Below are 9,127 nucleotides of genomic sequence, written 5' to 3' on the forward strand. Positions count from 1 at the left end.
ACCATCTGTGTTCAATTTAACCACCCCTTCCCTAGGCCTACACCAGCCAAGGAGGTGAAAAATCTTCTTTGGGTAGAACTATCGAGTCCATCTCCTTTGAAGCTATCAATAATATTAGATAATTTTCCCGAGAAGAACTCTCTCAAATTAGGAAGAATAATGGTTTTCCTTTCAAAAATCTCCTCGTTCCTTCAATACTAAATCTGGTGACAGACAATAGCAAAGAAAAAATCACCATGCTCAAGGTCAGCCAACAACTTCCCACTAACACCATCTGCAAACCAGTCCAGATCAGAGTGGGCCAAGAAAGTCGAAAGCAAGTGGTAAGGGAGAACTTTCGTCCACACCTCCTTACTCCTAGTACAATCCCTAAGAGCATGACAAATTGTTTCCACGTGCCCTCTGCATCTGCTACAAGCCCCAGAATCCGCTAGATGTCGTCTATATCTATCAGACTTAGTGAGCAACCTATCCTTGACACCAAGCCATAGAAAGCTCCTGATACGGTAGGGAATCTTTAGAGCCCAAATAAGCTTCCAAACTTCAGAGTTGGAACCCGCCCCATTTTGGTTGAAGGCCTCAAAAACAGATTTACAGGTATATGTCCCATTATTTGTCAACGCCCAATAATGACTATCCTTATCTTCCTCCTTATTACTTATCTTAACCCCTCTAATCCTTAGGAGCATATCCAGATTGAAAAAGGAGTCAAATTTAGACCAAATCCAATCCCCCTCAGAATCCACTACATCTGCAATCCTCCAATTGCGGATATTATAGGCGGCAGGGACGTACACACCTCTAAAAGGGATTTATCACCAATCCAGACATCATTCCAGAAACTGATAGACTTCCCATTTCCTACCTCCCAGCCAATCCCAGAGCAAAACTCTGAAAAGACAGAACTAAGGCCTTTCCAAAGAAAAGAACAGTTGACAACTCTCTCCTTGGCCCCCCCAAAAATCATACCTTTTCTATACTTCCCACAAAGAAAACGAACCCAAAGAGAAGAGGGGAGTTGCCACATTCTCCACAGCAGCTTCATTAATAACACTTTGTTATTGTCCTTGGCTTGTCTTATCCCCAGACCTCCCATGTTCTTAGGCTGACAAACCTCTTTCCAAGGAACAAGGTGGATCTTCTTCCCCTCCGTGGAGTCCCCCCAAAGGAAACGCCGATTGATTTTATCTAGATCATTAAGAACAAGCTCCGGCAACCTACACGCTTGCATAATATGATAAGGAGCCGCACAATTGACAGACTGAATCAAAGTAAGACGGCCTGCAAGAGAAAGAGTTTTAGCTTTCCAAATGGCACATTATTAAATCATCATCTACCTTACTTTAATTACACTTCATCCAAACGAGGCCTTAATGATCTCTGAATATCGATAATGTATAGATGCACAATATTGATTGTAAGTAAATAGCAACTATGTAAGATATCTTACCCAATATAGAATGTCATAACTTTTATGATGTTTAAAATAAATATGCTATCTTGGATCTTAATGCGCATTGACATACAAAATGGCATTGTTCTTAAACCATTGTTATCATGGTTATTTATTAAAAATTTATTGTGATATTTATGTGCAGTAGTAATCTTTATGGCTATGACCGTTATATGTGGTATTATTATTAAAAAAGCATAATTAAAATTCTATTATGAATTTGTTTGGCATATAATATTTACTCGGTTTTATCCTTTGACTAAGTTCATTCTAGAGTCAAGTAGGGGTGTGCATCGGTTTAAAACCGAACCGAACCGAACCAAATTTACCGAATACCGAAATATCTAAAAATCTTGTACCGAATTGAACCGATGTAAGAACATAAACCGAACCGAACCGAATCGATTTTTTTCGGTTCGGTTCGGTTTTTTCCGAATTAACCGAATTATATAAAACTTTACAAATAATCTAAAAATCACAAAGCTTTAATTCATATACTACTAGTTATATTAAATGTTTTTTTAAGGTAAATAGGTGTTAGATTAGAATTTAATGGTTATATTAAATTCAAACTTAAGGTAAATAGATGTTAGATTAGAATTTAATAGTTATATTAAATGTTTTTTTTAGAATCATAAATTCAAAAATTAGATAGGTGGTGTGTATAAATTTAGGAAGGATTATAATTTTTTTTCCAACCATACATGTTTTATACAACATAGTAGCAACTAATCGGTGTGGTTCGGTTATTTCGGTTTTTATTAGAAACCGAACCGAACCGAAAACCGATATTCACCAAAATAACATACCAAATCCGAACCGTATAATAATAAAACCGAACCGAAAAACCGAACAGTGTCGGTTCGGTTCGGTTTTGTGATTTCAAACCGCATAATGCACAGCCCTAGAGTCAAGGACCAACGTGAAGGAATTACTAAGTTGATTCCAAGATGAACTAAAAATTTCATAAAGAGACATTGCATCGTACATGATATTTGCCAATGAGGCCAATGTAAACAGTCTTTCGTTATGAAGTCTATTCCATGGATCAAGCCATTGGGCCCTAAGGTAAGTGAATATAGCTTTTATGCCTTACCATAATCTTTTAATAATGGACAGGGTATTGCCCATTTCTAGAGTTCTTTCAATACTAACCCATAAGTACAAGGGAATCACTAATACTGCAACCGGCACCAAACACTGGCATGAAAAATAAAGCTCAATCCAGAGAAGTGTACATTCGGAGCCACTTCAGAAAACATTCCTTGGTTATGTCATTAGCCAAAAAGGAGGTAGAGCAAATCCAGATAAAGTAAAAGATGTGCTAGATATGAATGTCTCACAAAATGTGAGAAAGATCCAAAGGTTGAACAGGCGGATCATTGTACTAGTAAGATTCATATCTTGTTCTGTCAGAAGGTGTCTGCCATTTTATGAAGTAATCAAAAAGCAAAAAAACGTTTGAATGTACAGAAGATTGTCAATAAGCATATCAAGGTATAAAAGAATTCCTAGCAGAACCGCCCTCGTTGAGCATCCAATCCGAAGGGGAGACCTGTATTTGTATCTATCATGGATAAAGCTATATGTGTTGGTCTCGTGTAACGTGATATGATTAGTTCCAAGGGGGGGTTAGGAACTAATATAACTTTTTCACTTAATAATGCTGACTAAATTGAATTTTTGTCAATTTAATTTAAACTTCGGTCAGCAAGGCTGAGTTTGATGTAAGACAGCTTTAATCAGATACTGACTAGAGCTATTTTAGTTATGAGTTGGGAAGTAACACTTAGGTCAGCTTCCAACTCAGCACTCAGATTACTCAGCTTCAGCTTGTACAAATTATTTACTGAGTAATTTTAAGCAAGCAACACATACATACATACATACATATATATATATATATATATATATATATATATATATATATATATATATATATATATCAAGAGAAAGGGTTAGAAAATACTCAGCAGACTTATCCTGGTTCGGCCTCTCCGCCTGCGTCCAGTCCACAGAATCCCTCTGAGCTTTTTCAATCCTCTACTGAGCTCTTTAAAGGTAGAGCACAAACCTTTTACAATAGCAACTGAGTATGCAAGAGTACTGTCCTCTATTCGTCTACTCAATCCTATCTACCACTGAACACTATAACCGAGTAATCAGATTTTCTCTACCACTGAGTACTATAACCGAGTACTCAGCTTCACTCTTCTAACCTTTTACAATTGATACAAGATTGTTCTCACAAAACGAAGAACACTTTAGATGAATAAAATTCACTCTAGACTTTTACACAATGATTGGAATTTGGTGTAAGAGCTTGCTTTTTCTATTCAGACAGCTTCTCTTTTGGATTTTTAACTTCGTGAAGATTTTGCTTGTCTATATATTGTTGTATGTGTCTGTACATGATCCAAGTGATGATTTGGCCTATTTATAGCAATCTTGTGGCTTCAATGATTTGAAAATCCGACATAGCCGTTGTGGGAAGAACTGTCTTCTTCGTCATCATGTGGTCAGCTTCCAGAGCTACAGGCCAATCCTGTCTTCTGTTTTTATCAGACGCCAGGTTTGCCAGTTTCGTCTTCTTGCGCCAGGTTTGTCTTTTTGCGCCAGGTTTGTCTTCTAGCCAAAAGTCAGACGGTCCATGCATCTCGAAAAGGTCCTTAAGATGGATTTTCGAGGCTTCTGATTTGTGTCAGACCTTGTCTCCCAAGTTGACGGATCATTGACGCTGACTTGATTATTACTCAGCTTGACTCAGCGGCTTCGCCTTCAAGCTTTCCCGAAGAAGACATTTCTTTTCTTAAGGCTGAGTTGCGTTCTTACTCAGCTTCTGCTGTGTGAGTTGCTTATGCTGACTTTGTTCTGTCTTTCTTTTACAGACTTTCAGTTCATGTTCTCCTTAGTTAATTTACTAAACATTGAACAAACTTATTAGTACAATTAAATCAAAACACTTAAATTTAATTGTCTTAATCATGGGAATAATTTTGTCAAATCAAAATCATGTGGAAAATGTGTTTCAACAAACTCCCCAATTTTGATGTTGGCAAAAGTATTCAATTAAGGAACTCAGTGTTGAGCTTCCCTATAATAGTTGACCTTTTTCCATTCTTCTGAAATTACTCCCCTGTAAGGGTTGCATCTACTGATTTAGTTCAATTCTAAACCTTCTAAGATTTAATCGAAGTGAGCCTATGTAACATCCAAATACCTATTAATTAATATTAATAATAATTAAATATTATAATTATAAATTGTAATGAATAACTTGGTGGACTCACTCAACTTTTGTTATTATCATTATTATTATTATTATATTATGTATCACTAGGTCAGGCGGAAACTTATGTTTTTGCTGGAGAAAATCGCGGTTTACGTGTTTTGGTCCCTGCAACTTGATTTCTTTTTCTTTTCTCCTAATTCCTTCCATAACTCCTTATTCTGGACACCATTTGAGACAAAAATTACACCATTAAATTCCTTATTCCATAAGGAAGATTTCAAGACCACTATTGCTATTTTTCTGGCCGAAAGGTATGGTGACCGGTGCGTGTATTTTTCACCGATAAAGTGTTAGATTCTGACCTTTTAGGCGACTTTAATAGTGAAAGGAGCGTACTTTTGGACTCTCCTAAACGTTGGCTATCTTGTGGTAGTCTCGGTTCGTGCTTTCGACAACTCCGACGAATTTCCGACGACCGACCACCACATTCCGGTGAAACTCCGGTGAGCGTTCCAGACAGAATTTTAATCCTTTTGTTTAGGTTCCAGTATTCATAATAGTGTTTCTTAATTCTTGGTTTATTATGAGAATTGAACTAAGTAGACTAATATGAAATCTTAATTGATTTGGTGGGGGTTAGGAGCATTTTGAGTATACATTTGCATATATATTATTGTTTCAATAATAATAAATTATAGGAATGCATTTTTATATTTATAGGAGAGGAAGAGACGGGTGAACAAGATCCCGAACAGCTTGATTAGCTTTTGAGACGAGGTAATCATAATTATAAATATTTATATATGTATATATATACCTATATAATTAATAATTAATATGCCTATACATTAGCATTTATTCCAGAAAAGCTTTGCCTATATCTATACTGTTTTAGGAAGAATTGTTAAATGTTGTTATGCCTATAACTATATGTCAATAAATATGTGTATATTCATCCCAGAAAAGTTATATCTATAGCTATAACTATTGGTATATTATATGTTATTCATGATAATGTTAAGTATGAGCTAGTTGGTGTTCTGGACAATCAAGTGTTGTGGTGAACCATTATTATTTAGTGGTATGGTTTTGATTAATTAAATCGTAGAAGGTGCATATTATTTTAGCACATATTGAATCATTACCTTACAAGGAAAATGTTTGTGGTTGAATGGAAATGCGTCTTATTTTAGAATTTCACTTAATTAGCTAGCTTAAGTGGATAGGTACAATGGTCTGGAGGTTGTTGATACTGTGAATGTATACACCTGTCTTGAAAGATAAGACGATAGGGTGTTATTATTGGGTTTGGTACTGCATCTTGCAAGATTAGACAATAGCATTATCGTTATAAAAGTACTTATATTGTGAAGTCTCAAGGTTGTGTGTCTTGCAAGAGTAGACGATAACACATACCTATTTTGATGATAAAACACCATAGGACCATTATATATATTTTACTTAGGTTTAGCTAGGGCCCTTAAAATAAATATAATAACCTTAGGATATTAGGTGTAGTAAAGAGTCTGGTTTATGATGTCACCTTTTTAGTTTTAATGATTTACTTGATTGATCAAATATAATATATATGAACTGTATGTGTATATGTATATGTATATATAAATATTTGTCATTATGCTTATTGAGTAGGCAGCTCACCCCTTGCCATGTTGAAATTTTCAGGCTAGGTTCAGAAGTTCTCCTATTTGCTAGATTTTCAGGTTTACCCTGCATTCAGGCTGGCCAGCACAATGGACTCATTCCCATTAGCAATTTCATAGACATTCATTATATTCATTATATTATTGGATTTGATTATTTGTTTAAATTTAAAAGAATATTATTGACGGATTAAATTGGTTTGTTGGTTATTTAATTCTTTGGTTATGAGATTTTGATAGACGGTAATAAATGAGGAGCCTTTATGTAGTTATGTTGGTATTTGTGCATAAATTATGATAATTGCTTGGTTTTCTATGTGACCCGAAATGGGGGTTGCAGCCTAAGTTCAGCTTTCAGAAGTAGGTCAAATACTTGGAACATTTAGTCATTTACTCAGTTTTGATGCTTAGTTAAGTTCAGGTATCAAAGTAGGGTTCATTTATCAGAGTTGAGGTATACTGAGTATATTTTACTTGTTTAATTTTTATGTTCACAAGTCTTAATTGATTGTTGTTCAATGGGTAGTTACATGACACAGATCAGCATATAAACACAGCAAGTAAGCATCGCATATATAAAGACAGTTTTGTAGAAAAAAATGCTTATATAGATAGTTAGCTTAAACAAAGATAAAGCATGCCAGGTACAAAATTACAAGTCTCAAGCTAAGTCTAGTTCTACATCTATTTCTTGATATTGGCTTGAACTTGGTTAGATTTGGCTTTGGGCTTGGCTGTTCTTTATTGCTGACTTTGGTTGCCCGGGACAACAGAAGTTGAACCAGGCTTCTGCTGAGTTTGACGTTGAGTTCCGTCAGCTGGCTGCTTAGCTTTATCTTTCTCCCCCGTTTTGCCAGCATCATTGGACGGAAGGGGAGGAGCATAGAATGTCCCCTGTTGAACAGCACGAGTCAGTATGGTGGAATACTGCTGCATGTGACTCGTACTTTCACTTAGACCCGTAAAGACCTGCATGCCATCGTTCATACTTGAAGTGGGGATTTTGATGTGTGCGCTGAGCATACTGAGTAAAAACTCAAGAGACTTCAATCCAAGTAATCAAGTCTGTCATCCGTGCATAGGATTGATAGTACATCCTGAGTAGTGAAGAATCATACGAATGACGCTGAGCATTAATGTGCCTAACATGCGCAAGTGTTGATCGAGTGCAGTGTAGAATATCATTGGTCTTTACTTGGTCAGTATCCATTTCCTCTTTGCTCAGGTTGAGTAGGCGAATGGCTTCACCAATCTGTTCAATGGAGCATTGAGAGGTGGAGGAGATAAGTTCACGAGCTCCGGTTAGCTTGGCGGTCAGCTGGTTGAAATGCTGAGTAACTTCAGCAGAAGTTGCAGATGATGAGTTCGCAGCAGATAGGGCATTGATTTTCCTTTCAATGGAGTCCATGTGATTTACCATCATTAGCTGAAGTTCGGCCAGCTTGACCATAAACGCTTGCTTGGGCTGCTGAGCGACTAAGGACGTCATAACACTCATCAGCTCCTTAAGACCTTTGAGTTCGGTCAGAAGTTGCGTGATGGATATAAGTTGAGTTGGCTCAGTAGGAGTGGTCCCAGCAGCATCGGCGTGAGACTGATCTATGGCTTGAAGAAGCATATGAGCTGAGTTGATGATTCATCGGCTTGACTCAGAGGCATTCAGAAAGTTGTAGGAATCATCTTCAGTCTGTTTTGGCGTGGTCTCAGGATGTTGGAGGATTGTGGTGTTGCTCGGAAGTGGAAGTTCCAGCTTGATCAGTGGTTGCACTTGTATTATTGACGCCAGCAGCAGGAGCTGACTGGCTTACTGTCTGCTTGATAGGAGTTGGAAGAGTTTAATCAGCAGAATTATTAACCTGCTCAGTGTCAGTCTGAAGTTGAGTAGAAATTTGAGGTTGAGGCAACTCACAGCTATCTTTAGCATGAGGAGTTTCCTTCGCTAACTCATTGTGTTGAGCAGCTGGAACTTCGAGCACTTGCTCAGTGGAAGGTGGAGCAGAGGTGTCGGCAAAAGTTTGACCCTTAGAGACTTTTGGGTCGGCTTGTTCCTCAGCTTGAGAAATAGAGGCTTGTTTTTCTTTGACTTGGTCCGGAGTGGGTTCAGTGATGTCGGTGAAGAATTGGAACTGAAGCCCAGTTAAGTCTGTGATGGGTTCCCTCAGCGGAGATTCATCCAACAAGTCTATGACGTTGGGCTTTTGAGCTTTTCTTTTAAACCGCTTTTCCGTACTGCCCTTTTGAGATTTGTTCTGAGGAGAAGGGTCAACAGCAATAGACTCTGGGGACTCAGAAGAGGAGGTAAGTCCAAGGTCAGCATAAAGGTTCTCCACAACCTTATCCTTCACTGGAGACTTAGCTCCTTGCTCATCAACTTACTCAGCAGCAGCTGTGTTACTAGGCTCAGTATTGTGCATCTGATCAGCTTCAGGTTGTTCATCAGTGCAACCTCGTTCTTCCTCTTGATCACACGGTGTCTTTTCTAGGTCGATCTCCTGAGCTCGCAGGAAGTGAGAATCCTTGGTGATGACGAAGTTAAGTGGGTCAGCTTCCAAAGGTGTCATCCCAGAGGTCTTCTTCCTCTTTAGGGGTTGCTCAAGAGTCTCCTCACTTTCTTCCTCAGGGTCAGCTCTCTTCTATTTCTTCTCAGCTGACTCTGGCTTTTCTTGAGCTGGCTCAACATGAGCAGCTTTCTTCTCTCTTGTCACCAGCCTAATCTTTTTCACAGTTCGATTAATGTCTTTGGCTAGTGGTGTTGAGGATTGGTTAGCTTTTCTTTTTCTT

General features: G+C 37.8%; 1 long non-coding RNA gene across 1 annotated transcript; it reads left to right on the forward strand.

Moving 5' to 3' along the window:
• The first annotated feature begins 4,804 nt into the window (after positions 1-4,804).
• On the forward strand, positions 4,805-6,577 carry LOC136227952 (uncharacterized). Its single transcript, XR_010688335.1, has 3 exons — positions 4,805-5,188; positions 5,406-5,462; positions 6,369-6,577. It is a non-coding gene; the product is annotated as an uncharacterized lncRNA (long non-coding RNA).
• The last annotated feature ends 2,550 nt before the right edge of the window (positions 6,578-9,127 follow it).

The sequence above is a fragment of the Euphorbia lathyris genome, chromosome 4 (genome assembly GCF_963576675.1).
Source record: "Euphorbia lathyris chromosome 4, ddEupLath1.1, whole genome shotgun sequence".
Lineage (NCBI taxonomy): Eukaryota > Viridiplantae > Streptophyta > Magnoliopsida > Malpighiales > Euphorbiaceae > Euphorbia > Euphorbia lathyris.